The sequence below is a fragment of the Geospiza fortis genome, unplaced genomic scaffold (assembly GCF_000277835.1).
Source record: "Geospiza fortis unplaced genomic scaffold, GeoFor_1.0 scaffold633, whole genome shotgun sequence".
In the NCBI taxonomy this organism is placed as follows: Eukaryota; Metazoa; Chordata; class Aves; order Passeriformes; family Thraupidae; genus Geospiza; species Geospiza fortis.
The window spans coordinates 693,062-706,368 of NW_005054531.1; positions in this window are offsets into that span (position 1 = coordinate 693,062).

A 13,307-nucleotide genomic window follows, 5' to 3' on the forward strand; every position below is an offset into this window, starting at 1 on the left:
AACAGCTGCAGAGATTGAACCCAATCCCTCATGAGCTTTCCAAGAGTCTGATTAATCTGTTTAACAATGGATCTGGGTTTTTGTTTTGATCTTTTCCATAGGAGTTAAATTTTTGTCCCTTTCAGAGTAGCTGTGGATCATGTAAGCTCAGCAGTATTATTTTCCTAATTGGCTTCAGGTTTATCTCTATTACATTTAAGGGCTTACAGGATGCACCCATCACCATGCATCAAAATGCATCCTATGCCAAAAATGCTTGATAAAAACATACATACATGTGCACACACTTATTTTGGTCTGTTGGAAAGTACAAAGACGTTCTGATGGAGGATCAGGTTTTTGCAAGATTGTATTTTCCAAATAGTGAGTCACCTTTCCAAATCATGCTTTTCTGCTCATGCTGGCTCTGGTCCATGTGCCATTGGAGAATGATGTCTTTCCAATGAGCTTTGGGCCAGCCCCTGTACAAGCAGAATTTTGCATTTATATTGTTATTGGTTCATACTGGGTGATGGCACTGGTGCTGTACACAGATAGGGTTGGTGACAGACCCTGACTCACTTATTGTCTAAAAATCAAGATACAGCAAACAGAGGAGAGAAGGGTGGGGGAGCAGGGGAAAGAGCACAAATTTTTAGCCAGACAAGTCTCCCCTGGGCAGACCACAAATGCTCTGGCCTGCTTTGGCTTAGTGAAAATTACAGCAACAGTATGGGGAAGCAGAACATTTAAAGTGAAGATGCAGATGTTGAAGGTAACAGGATTTAAAGACTGTGTGGCACAAAATACAAGGAACATTTCACTATTTATAGCAGAAGCTTTTTCCTCTCTTGATTCTACCACTTCTTGAATGCACTCAGTGTTTGCTTTCCATGTGTGAATGCTTGTGAAAATGGAGCTCCCTAAACAGACGTGAAATGTTTATATGAGTTAATGATTTCAGAGAGCTCTGCTTGTTTAAAGCAGAGTGGCAGTGAAGCTGCCTTGGCTGCAGTCAGTGCCCCTCCATGGAGCAGATCCAGTGCCAGCAGTGGGACAGGATGGTGGTGGCTGCACACAGATCCATCCCTGGGGAGCCCTCTCATTATTGACTTCACTAATGAGCTTATGGTGGGGTGGGAGGTGTGTAACCTCTCTGGGACTTGTGCAGAGTGAAACCCTCCACTTGAAAAGGGGGATTTGTAATTGATGGTCTTTATACAGTGTTTTACCCTGTGTGTTTTCCTGCTGCTTCTTTGCTTCCCTCTGAATTGAGTGGTCAGGAAAGAGCTGTGGCATTGTGTTGCTGGTCACCTTGGGGGCAGTCCTGCCTTGTCCATGGGCTGGATGCAAACAGCTGAGGGGAAGGGTGTGCAGAGGTGAGGTTGTCCTAAGGCCTCTGTAGAGAACTCCCAAAGAAAGGGACTAAGGAAATCAGTAAGCTCCTTTCTACCTGCCTCTCTCTTCCCCTAGGGTACAGCTGTTTGTCTGTTCAGAGGATCTATCTGTCCTTGAATTCCCTTTTCACCAGTTCCAGAGGTATAAATTCAAAGGGCCATGGCACCATGCTGGCCTGCAATGCTCCAGCAGCCAGTGAGTGATGGCCAGGGGAGCTGGAGGGGGCAGTGAAGCCCTGCAGCCCTGTGAGTGCTTGGCAGAGTGGCTGGGCAGAGGCAGACACACAGAGCAGTTATCCCAGTGGGGAGCAGACACATCTCATGATGCTACAAGCATAGCAAAAGAGCTGGTAATTTTATTTTGAAGGATGCCTTCAGGATGAGAGACGGGATGTGTTGGCCTGAGTGTGAAGTGGATTTGTGTTGGAGCTGCTGTGCACTCTTCCTGAAGGCTGTTGGGTTTTCCTCCCTCCTGGAGACTTTGTTGGTGCATCCCATTCCATCCCCATGGACAGCAATGGAGAGTGATGTGCTGGTGGGATTGCAGCTCTTCCCTTTATGCTGTGTGCCCAGGTGTCTGGGAAGGTGTGTGTGCCATCCTGGGAGCAGCTGGGCTGCTCTCAGCCCAGGGACCCCCATCCAAACCCTCTGGGGGTGAGTGTCAGCCCTCTGCAGCTTCAGAGGTGTTTGCTGTAACAGTGCTGAAAACCAGCTTATCCTCTGTTCATCTTGTACCTGCACCTGCAGGCAGCTGTAAGGAGCCTTTGTGGAGATTTTCAGCCTTTTCATCTTTCTTCATCAGTGCTGGCAGCTGCTGCTTTGTGGTAACATCAGACTTTTTCTGGGCTGTTGCTTTGAGTTTGTCTCTCCATCCTCAGGCCAGCCTGTTGTGTGGGGTTTCTTCCATTCTGCTTCCAGAGGTGGGATCTTCCTTTTAGTCGATTATTTTGTGGTGAACTTGAAGTTCTTGGAGGGATGTGGGATGTAGAAAGGTGGTCAGGAGCCATGGGCAGACATGGTCTAATGTTTCAGACAAGGAAGATCACTGCCACACCAGCACAGCAGCTGTGAAGCCAAGGCTGACTGTGTTTAGGGGATTAAGTCCTGTTATTTGACCTCAGTTTGTGAGTCGTGGTCACTGGGTTTAGAGCAAAGGGATGAAAAGCTTTCCTCAGTGCCAAAGGGAATAGTGAAGGCAGAGCAGCCTTGGCTCCATGGAGGAAGCAGGTGGGTGGTGGCAACTGTTAACATACAGTCCAGCAGAGGCAAATTGCAAATTCACCCCTGGTGAAAAATCTCTGTTCTTTTACCCTTGTTTATGTAAAGGCTGATGCTCACAGGGCTGGCCATTCAGGTGGAAACCCTGGCTGTGTTCTCCTGTTATTCAGAAAAAAAAAAGATTCAGAAAACCTAAAGCTGTGGAAATGCAATACCAAGGCACTGGTCATAGTGTGATGTCAGAGGAATGGTGTGGAACAACTCAAATTATTTTGAAGTTATTCCACTTACAAGTGTACTTTTTGTGCTGTGCTCATGGAACACAGAGAAATCAGCAGCCCTGAAGAATGGTTGGACAGGGGGCTGCAAACCAGGCTGAACAGACTCATCATTTTGGGGGTGCCCAGGATGTTTTCTGGGGGCACCACTGCTGCTGTGCTTGGGGCTGGGCTGTGAGGGGCCCTCCAAGGACAGGCCAGAGCTCACCAATATGCTCACCAGCATTTAGGAAGAGGGCAGGGGAACATCAGCCACAGATCTCCTGTTGGATCTTAAGGTAACATTTCAAAGGTATCTGTTGGGGTCTGTTAAGAAGGATTCTTGGGGATCACATCTTCTCCCCAGCCTGTGAATGTATCCCACAGGATGTTTGTGGAGATGAGCAAATGTGCTTTGTGAGGTGCTCATGTTCCTCCAGAATGGAGAGGTATTTAAACCTCATTAGTGGTTTGACTTAATGCTTTTGCAGCTTCATATGAGAGTTTTGGGGAGAGCAACAGGAGGAGGTTGAAAGCTTTTGGCTGCAGTCCTGGCACAGGCTGCAGTGAGCCCTGCTGGCATCCTGCTGCCAGGAGCAGGGCTGTGTTTGCCTTTGCAGGTGCTGAGCTGCACAGGGGCTGGTGCCAGTACAGCTAAACTCCAGTGCTGGCTGGGGCTGGAGGCATCTCCAGAGCTGCTTTTCAGAGTGCTCTGTAATGCAGATTTGCCAGGAGGTTTTGCTCTGCAGGGTTTCCTGGTTGTGCGCTGTCTATCATAGCAGGACAAGATAAGCTGCAATTACCTTGGTGTTGGAAACAAGAGCTTCTTCCTGGCCTTGGAGTGCTGCTGCTGTATAAAATGGATAAATGGTTTAGGTAATGAAATGACTTGGAGATGGTCTTGGATTGAATAAGATTTCCAGAGCCAATCTGCTTGCTCATCAGATGACTCATGTCTTAGTCACTTTTAGAATAAGTGGTTCTCTTTTGGGTGCTTCCAGAATGGGATGGGTGGGGATGAGCTGAAGATTCCACCCCTGCCTTTGATAATTTTTTTAATTGCATCTAGAATCTGATGGAATGTTTCACCAGACAGAAGAGGAAACAGCTCTACCTTGTGAGTATGGTGTATCCCAGGAAATTTTCCTTAATTCCACAGCAATGTAAGATTTAAATGTTGCTGTTTGCTTCCTGGTCAGGCAGAGTGATCTCAGGCTTTAGATAAGACTTTTCAAGCTTTGTTCTCAGTTACTCTAGTGAGTCCCTTTTGTGGGTAGGTGCAAGTCAGAGCCTATTCTCAAACTCCTGTGCCACCAGCAGTGAGTAAAAACACCCTCAGATAGAAGCTGCCCCCTGGAACAGTCAACATTGCTATGCAAATAAAACCTTGTTCTCAACTTTTATTTCTATGTAATTATATTTTTTCTATTACCAAAATATTGATGAAACTGAGTTATGATTGTTCAGGAGCTTGCACATTTGTAAGCAAGTGAATAACATATCTGAGAGCCTAGAGAAATTCCTTTGTAATCCACTGTAAGCTTTATAAAGCAAGTAAACCTATTGGATTTTTCTTCTTTTTGATCTTTCATCTCTCTGATTCACAGTCATAATGTAGCCAACTCCTCATCTAATTCCTGATGGATGTGGGTTCCTGGTGGATCAGCTGAGCTCAGTGGCACAGTGGGATCTCTGCATCTCACCTGGCCCCTGTGGCTGGGCTGCAGCTGAAGGGGCAGAGTCACACAGGGCATGACCTGGGGCTTTGCTGCTGGCTTAGGCTTAGGCTTTGCTAAGCTGGATGTGGCTAAACTCTGATCTCTGCTTCCAGTGTTGAAAATGGGGATGTCAGACTGTCAGAAGCAGGTGTGAAAGCACAGCCCAGTTTTGGTTTGTGTCAGGAGTGATGATGTGGTGTTGTTATAGGTCTACTCTTACAAAGGTGTGTATGTTATAGGAAGAGTACAAAGATGCATGAAATAGGCAGAGTTCAGGAATCAGAAATTTGGGGTTCTCTCACTGACCACTGAGGTGGTGTCTGGGTGACCCTGAGCAAGTGTCTCTTCCTGACTGCTCTGTGTAAATGTGGTTTTGGCCCTTGGTGAGGAGGCACTGTCTGTAGAACACAGGTAGGTCATGACAGGTGACAGACACTATGGAAATGTATTAGGCAAGATTTTCAGAAACAGCTGAAGAATTGGATTTTATTGTTAAACAGAACTGGTGAAAGGAAAGCTAAAAATATGGGTGTCTTTTGTCAGGTAATAGAGAATAATTCACAGGCTTGTAGGTTTTCCGTTTCCTATAGTTGCCTGAGCTAGATCTCCTGGGTCACAGGTGTGGAGGATTTCATCAACAGTTCCTCTCAGATAATTCAAGTCAAGAGGAATCTATCACTTCCTGAAGAAGTTTTCTTGTTTGCTTTGTCTTTTAATTGCAGAAGAAGGGGGTTTTTTTGGGTTCTGTTTTAAAATGTTTTTTAAATTACCTAACTTATTTTCCTATAGTTGCTAGCCTCAAAGGCAAAAGAATGGTACTAATACATTATCATATTATGATAATAATAATAATACTAATAATAAAAATAATAGTAGTAATAGTAATTATGTCAGTGTTTTGTTTACTGAACAGAAGGTCTTCCAGATGAGGATAGTTCAAAAGCTGCCTCCAAGGGAATCACCTCTCCTCACTGACCATGCAGAGCTTTCTGAGTTGCAGTGTGCACTGGTGAAAGGAAGAAAGATGGATGGAGGTAAACCCCTCCTAAGAGGATTAATGCAATGAGAGTTATTCTGATAATGCCTTGACAAGAGCCCTGCAGGCCTAAGAAAATGGAAATGTGGAAGAAAATGTTGTTGGCCTCCTGTCCTCCTGGGAAAAGAGCCCTGGGATGGCTCCCACAGTAACTGGGCAGCTCTCTCTCAAACACATGTGAAACACATTTCCCCAGACACTCCAGTGAGCATTTCCACATGTTTTATGCTGAGATTTTCTGTGTTGTTCACACTTTGGCACATGGGTGATCATCCCTTCTGATGCCCTGAGAGCACAGTTAAAGTTCAAGAATGTGTTTAAGTGTTTTGCTGGAGTGGAGCCAGCATCTCCATCCCAGAGGTGAGCAGTGTGTTGGGAAACTCAGTGGCTGCACACAGACTAATTGTTCTGGGATGCAACCTGGAAGGTGCTGAGCACCCTGGCTGGCAGCCAGCAAGGCTTTTAAACACATGCTTTACTTAGTTTTCCACATTGTTACCAGTCTTGTTCTTTGATTTTTCTTCCCGTAGCAACTGGAGAAGGATATCTGAGTAGCCAGAGCAGTGCAATTCATTTGCCAGCAACACCCCAACCTGCACCACAGGGATTTCTTCCAGGACATGGGATACAGCTGTTGGGATCAGGTATTGTTACCAGTGCCCAACTGGCTTCAGAGTTTTCCTTCTTTGCTCCCTTCCTGGGCAGGAGGCAGGCCAGGCTGTGAGAGTGATGCTCAAACTACATTTATAAACCACACCCCATCCTTCCACATATCTTTGCTTGCTGTTAAACTGCACAGATAATATTTCCTTACTATCTTTTCCTTTTAGATTGTGTTTGCCTTTCCCTGCCTTGAAAATTTTAGCAGCAAACAGCTAAATTCAGGTTATATTTGCAACAGGTATCAGCTGCAGTGGAGCCCAGGGCAGGGAAGAGAGGAGCCCAAAAATCCTGTGCAGGTTGATGGCTTCTAACTTTTATTTTCAAGGTTTTGGCTTTGCCTGCTGTAAGCAGGAGGAAGGTGCTGCAGCCCAGGTGGGAGGCTGGGAGGTGACTGTGCAGAGAGGTGGCCCCAAGAGGCTGTGTCTGTCTGTCCCTGCAGCTGGGACAGTGCCTCCTGAGCTCCCTGGGGCATGCCAGGCAGGACTGCACCCTGGCATGTCAAAAACTCTCTGGACACCTCCTTGCCAGCAGATTTACTCCCTCTTCTGCTCCTGCACCTGCTGGCATGGTGACCAGAAACTTCCCTTGCTCCTGTGGCTTTGCATCATTTGTAACACTTGAGAAAGAGCCCAGCTGGTCAAGTATGCTACAAATGGGACAGGACTCCCGGTACTAAAGTGATTTCAGCATTTATCTAATAAAAAGAAAGGCCGAAAGCAAGGGGGCCCACGGGCCAAGCAGGAACATTCCCGTCGGGGATGGAGCAGTGCCAGCGCTGGGGCTGCTCAGCAGCCATGGCCCCAATGATGGCCCCGATGGTCCAGGTGGAGCTGGACACATTCAGTGGGTCAGATGGCCTGTTTTATCCTGGTTTTGTCCCTTTGGATTGGTTTCTGTTTGGATCCTTCATTTGAATTAAGGTTTAAGGCGCTCGATTGCCCCATGACAGTTCTGTCCAGGCTGGCTTGTTTCGTTTGGGGGGTGCTGCACTTTACTGAGGTGTAATTTCTTATAATTACCCTTTAACCCCTTTTACCATAACCAAACTAACAGTACATGTTAAAAACAAGACCAGACTCCTGGTACTAAAGTAATTTCAGCATTTATTCTAATAAAAAGAAAAGGCTAAAGCAAGGGGCCCCGGGCTGAGCAGGAGCGTTCCTGTCGAGGATGGAGCAGCGCTGGCCCCGATGACGGCCCCGATGTCCCAGGTGGAGCAGCCTGGATTCCCTGGGTCAGAAGCCCCTTTTTATCCTTTTTTTTGTCTCTTTGGATTGGTTTCTGTTTGGATCCTTCATTTGCATGAAGGTTTAAGGTGCTTGATTGGCCCTTACAGTTCTGTCCAGGCTGGCTCATGGTGCACTTTACTGAGGTGTGCTATGGTACCTTGGGTGCTGTATTTCTTATAACTGCCCTTCTAACCCTTTTTACAATATAACAACCAAACTAACAGTACATGCTAATGATCTATCAATATTTTACAACAATTTTTAAGCTGTTTTTAACAGATTACCGTGCACAGCACTTGTCCTAAGCCACAAGAACAGGGGCACTGCTTTGGTGTCCCAGGACAGCCTGGAACCCCAGCCTGGGTTCAGCCCTTCCACTGGGGTGAAATGAGGGTGCCCTGGGTTCAGCCTTTTCATATTCATTTTTTAACTAAAGCTGCACCTGACAACTGTTGTTGGACCTTCGGTGTTCTAAAGCTTTTTTCACTCTGACAAATGCTGAGTTGTCATCAGCCTGAATTTCAGGGATAGCATTGCAGTGACTCAAAAGAACAGCTTTCTGCCCAGCAGCCTTTGCCTGGATAATCTCCAGTCATTGACCTCCGGGCTTTGAAAGTGCATTTAGGCTTAAAGGGCTAAAGCTTAAGGCTTCAAAGGAAGTGGGAAGCCTGCTACCCTTTACATGTCCGAGTGTGGGTTGTGTGTGCGGGACAAGGGTAATTGTTGTGGTGTACCTGGTTCTGACTCCTGTGGGATCTGTTGTTCATCCCCCAGAGCCTGTTCCCTCTATCCAGAGCCTCTCTGCTGCCTTTGATACTGTGCAGGTTATCTGAGGACATGTTTTCAAGTCCTTGGGTTTCTGAAGACGTGAGGATTATCAGAAGATGGAAGTTATCCATGTGGAAATAGAACAGATACTTGGAGCTCTGAATTTGAAGTCCATTTGTCTTGTCAAACAAAACAGAGTTCACTGGTTTTGCCTTGCCCTGTGCAGTTCTGTGCCCTTTGCCTGGGGCTGTGCAGATTGACAGAGCTGGTGACAGCCCAAGGACATTTAGAGATGGGTGCTGGGATAATTTCCCTGTTTTAAAACTCTTTGCAGAGATCACCTTGAATAGAAATCTCTACCTGTGTTTGTACTGCTGGGAAGAAGAAAGCCTGCAGTGTTCTGTGCTTACACGTTTATTGTAGATTTGCAGTCCTGGAAGAGGTGGAAATTAATGTTTTTAAAATGCTGAAAAGATTCTTCACTGCAGCTGGCTTACAGCACTAAGCAACTTGATATATCCCCTGAAATACCTCCAGATCTCTCAAAGGCAGCTGGAAGCTTTCTCCTTATCTGGGAGGGAGATAAACCTCTAAGACCTGACATATATAAATGCTAACTTGTTCTGCCTGGTGGCTTGTTCAGCTCATTGTGGATGCTTTTTACACAATTGTTTAAACAGTGCTGGTTTGTGCTGTGAGATTTAAGCCTGGCAGAGGTGTATGATGCTGAATTTTTTTGCTGTGTTGATGATCTGTATGTGTCCTTTCCCAGATCCCACTGTGCTGCTCTTAAGCTGAATAACTAGCATTGTTCTGCAGTGATTTGCTTTCTGCCATTGAATTCTTACGTATTGAGCAGCAGGAGGGATTCTGTGAGCACCTGGAGAGCAGAGTTAGCCAGGGCAGTCAGTAGAGAAGGTGCTGTGGGTGCAGGGGAGGCAGGAGAAATAGGCTGGTGAAATGAATGCACTGGGGAGGAGGGCAGATATGTCCTGGAAACATCTGGGTGTCACTGTGCAGCTTGGGCTGAGACTCTAAAGCAGGAGCCTGTCTGTGCAGCTCCAGGTGTGCAGCTTCCCTCCTCCCTAACTGATTTAATTACCAGTGTATCTCCTGGGCTCTGCTGCGGAGGCAATCCCACAAGATCAGCTGTTGTGTGCACTTGCTTTCTGCTCCTCAGGGTGACAGGTTGGTGTGTGAGAGCTGCCTTGCCTGGCTGGCAGGCTCCCTGCTGCTCCAGAGCCTTTGCTGCAGGCTGGGCTCACCAGGCTTAAAAACCAGACCTTAAAAACCAGAGGGCAGGTGCCTTGTGCTGTGGCTGCTCGCACAAATCTGTGCAGGAGCTCATTGCTGTGAATTCTGCTCTCAGTTCTGTTCCTCTTCTATTCACTTTTCTTTCTCCCTGTGCCACAGAGGTGCTTTCCACAGGCTGCTTGTTCCTGCTGTCCAGCAAAGTCACCCAAAGGCTCTGGCAGCTGCACTGGCTCAGGGTCAGGTTTGGTTTGAGTGCCTGGTTCTGCACCAAGAGATCAGTGGGGATTTGGCCATTGTGGGATATTAGATTTAGCCCTTGCAGTCTGAGAGGCTGTTCAGCTCCTTTTTATTTCTTCATTTTCAGTTTGTTTATCACAACAAACAGTGATACACAAGTCTGTATCATCTTCTGGGGCAATTTTGAGGTTCATTATGGATTGCAGCAGAACATGGCTCAATTGAGACCAATCTGTTTCCCTTAGAACAACTGAAAACTTTATTTTTCTTTGACCTGCCATTTACCTGGCAATGGTACAGATGTTTGAAAAGCTATTATTGCAATGAAGGCCCTAAATATTAAAGCCTCCCTGCTTCTGAGACAGTTATTTTGTTCATTAATCAATAGGGCCTGGCTATTGCTTTACTTGTTAGTATTTTACAAATAATCTAAGTCTTTCAACTTTCATATAATCTGACATTCTCAGTTATTTTTTGAAGCACCCCCTCACTGGCTGTTTAAATCCACCTCCAGCAAGCTGTGCTCCCTGCCAGGGCTGCCTCCTCTCCTGGGAGTCACACTGCTCTCAGCCCAGCAAGTGACAGCAAGCCATGGCATTTCTTCCTCCTCTTCCTCCTCCTGCTCTCCCCTGCTCATGTTCAGCCCCAGGAGCTGCTCCCTGCATGGCACAGGTCCTGCACTGACCCTCCTGGGGGAGCTGCTCTTGTCTGTGCCCATCTCAGGCTGTAGCACCAAGCACTCCCACAGGTGCTGCTTTTCCATGGGATTTCTGGGGAGCAGCTTTCCCCAGGTTGCATTTGGGGTATTTCCTGCACTCTTGATGCTGACTAGAAGAGGGGATTGGGGTTGGCAGGCTCTGAGGTCTGAGTTGGTGTTGGCTGAGAGCAGCTTTAGAAATGGGTTTTTGTTCTCCCCTGACACCTGAATAGGGGTGCCCATGCTGTCCAGGCTGTGTGTGCATATTGACATGCCAAAATCCTTCCCATTTCTGTCCCTAGGGTCACTTGGAAGTGGGCAAAGCACCCAGTGAGGCTGGTGGGCACACAGCAGGACTGGACCTGGGCTCTCTGCCCTCACCAACCTCCTCCATCCTCCTACCCCTCACTGCCACCCTGTCAGGAGCTGGGATCAGGCTGCCACAGTGGCCAGGCTCCTTCCCCACAGGGCTTTTGTGTCCCTTGTCACAAGGGCAAGTGGGATTTGTTGCACTCTGAGCTCAGGCTGTCACCAGAGTCAGTGAGGAGGTGTGTGCTGGGATGTGCTGGTTTGTGGTCACTTTGGGCTGCTGCAGGCGTGGTGAGTCACAGCACCTGGCATCACTGAAGGCAAAAACTGTGGGATATGTGGGCTGAGTGCCTCTCATTGCCTGTGCCTCGTGCTTTCCCAGCTGTAATTTGCAAAATAAAAGCTGCTCTGATGCTCATACACTGATAAACAGCTTTAAGAGATTAAAGCAGAAGTGAATATAGTCCAGCAGCAGGAGCTGATGCTCACAAATCTCACTGAACCTCTACTATGGAACACAACAAAACACAGCAGCCAAACCTGTCCTGCCAAAGTCTTTTGTAGCCAGGGCTTGAGTACAAAGGAGCACAACTCCTCTTCAGTTCTCTGGTGTTGTCCCCACCAAAGACATGGTTAAAATGTGCCAACAGAGCTGCACTCAGATAATGCTCTGCCAGGGCTCCTGTTTCACCTGCATTATCTGGAGTGTTTAATGTTAATATCACTCTCACTTAGATAGACTTGGCATTCCTCAGTGTTTTCTTGTTACAGAAATTTCCTTAAGTAGAAACTTTTTTCTTCAGAGCAATTTTTGGTTGATTATTGCTTATATATGCAATTAGTGTAATTGCATCTGATTATGCAAATGTATTTAACCATATAATTAGAACATGGAGGGATGAAATATAATGCATTTGGGAAATCTTTTGTAAAACTTTCCAGGCTCAGGACTGTGCACAAGGTGATTGTTATCTCTTGAATTGTAGGTTGGTAGACTGGAGATCTTGGTTCAGCATCCTGGCTAGTTTCAAAACTTATTTTAAATCTGGTATTAATTGCTCTGAAAAGTAGTTACATGGCCTTCATGGTGTGTAGCTTCTGTTTTTTACATGAAATATCAGGAGATCACTGCTGAGCTCAGCCTGTGTCCCACATGTGCATCTATACTTTACATCCAGGGCCATGAAAGCCTCAGTCCTTTTTCAGATCAAAACCTCAGATTCTGCCTTCAGGTGGAGCCTCTCAGGGAGCAGAGAGGAGAGCAGGACAAGCACAGAGTTGTGCACCCTGGATTGCTTGTTGTCTGTAGCTCAGGGGCAGAAGTGGCCCCAAAATCCCTTAGGAAGGCACCTGCCTTGAACAGGACTGAGGAGGAGGAGGTAGAACACTGCATTTTCCAGACTGTGGTCTGGAGGTGTTTGTTGTCATTTAAGAAGCCTGGCAGGAGCAGGGGTCTGAACTTGCTTTTCAGATGTCTCAGCCAGTGCTTGAATGGCAAAAGCTGCTGTTCTTTCTCATTCCCTGGTTCCTGTTAAAGCTGTGTGAGGAGCTTCACACAAGTCATCAAAGCTCCTTGCTTCAGATCTGATTTTCAGCGGTGGCACAACAGCCAGGCTCTCTGCCAGGAGCTGTGCAGAGAAGAGGGGCTGCATGGTTACAGCGGGATTGAGTGATTTCTCAGCAAGATGTGCTTTGTCTGTGTGCTGAAACAAGAGCCCTGTGAGCCCTAGCACAAAGCAAACATATGGGGTGTGTGCAGAAAGCACCAGCAGTATGATCTTATTTATCATTTACTTGTGTTAATGTCTTCTGCTTCTAGTCAGAAATGAGTACCCAAAGTGCCCCTTCCCAGGGAGGACACAGTCCAAAAGAGCAGTGTACACCTGCCTTCATTATCTCTGCAAAGACTGCAGGGATTTGCTTCATTTCAGCTTCACAGAGCTGCAGCTTCTTATTGTCCTTTGCCTCTTGGTCTGGGCTGCCTTTTGGCCAGCAGTGTCTGAAACTGGTTGTCACAGATGCCAAGGAGCTCATTTGCTTCTCCAGGACCTGGTTCCTGGCAGCAGCAGTGTGAGTGGAGATGGGCAGAGGCAATCTCACCCTCAGGTGCCCTGCTTGGTGTGCCAGGGGTGGGCAGAGCTGCAGTGTATGCCAGCATACTCTGAATTTAATTACTGCAGGGAAAAATGAACCCTCTGGCTGCTCTCCCACCATAGCAGTGGGACCCATTAATGGCTGGTGCATTGTATCTGTATCTGTAATCTGTATTCCATTTGTTGCCAACTGCTTGTGGGGTTTGTGGCAGCTCAGATGCTGCTCCAGGGCATAGCTGTGGGACCCAAGTTCCCCTCAAACTTCTCCAGATCAAAGATATTGGAGTGGGCTTGGGGCAAGTGCCTCCCACATGTATGAAAGGTTGATGGGGTCAGGGTGAGGTGTGACAGTGTTTGCAGGGATCCCAGGAAGAGGGAAGAGAAGAGGATCTGACTCCATGTTTCAAAAGGCTAATTTATTATTTTATGATATATATATTGTATTAAAACTA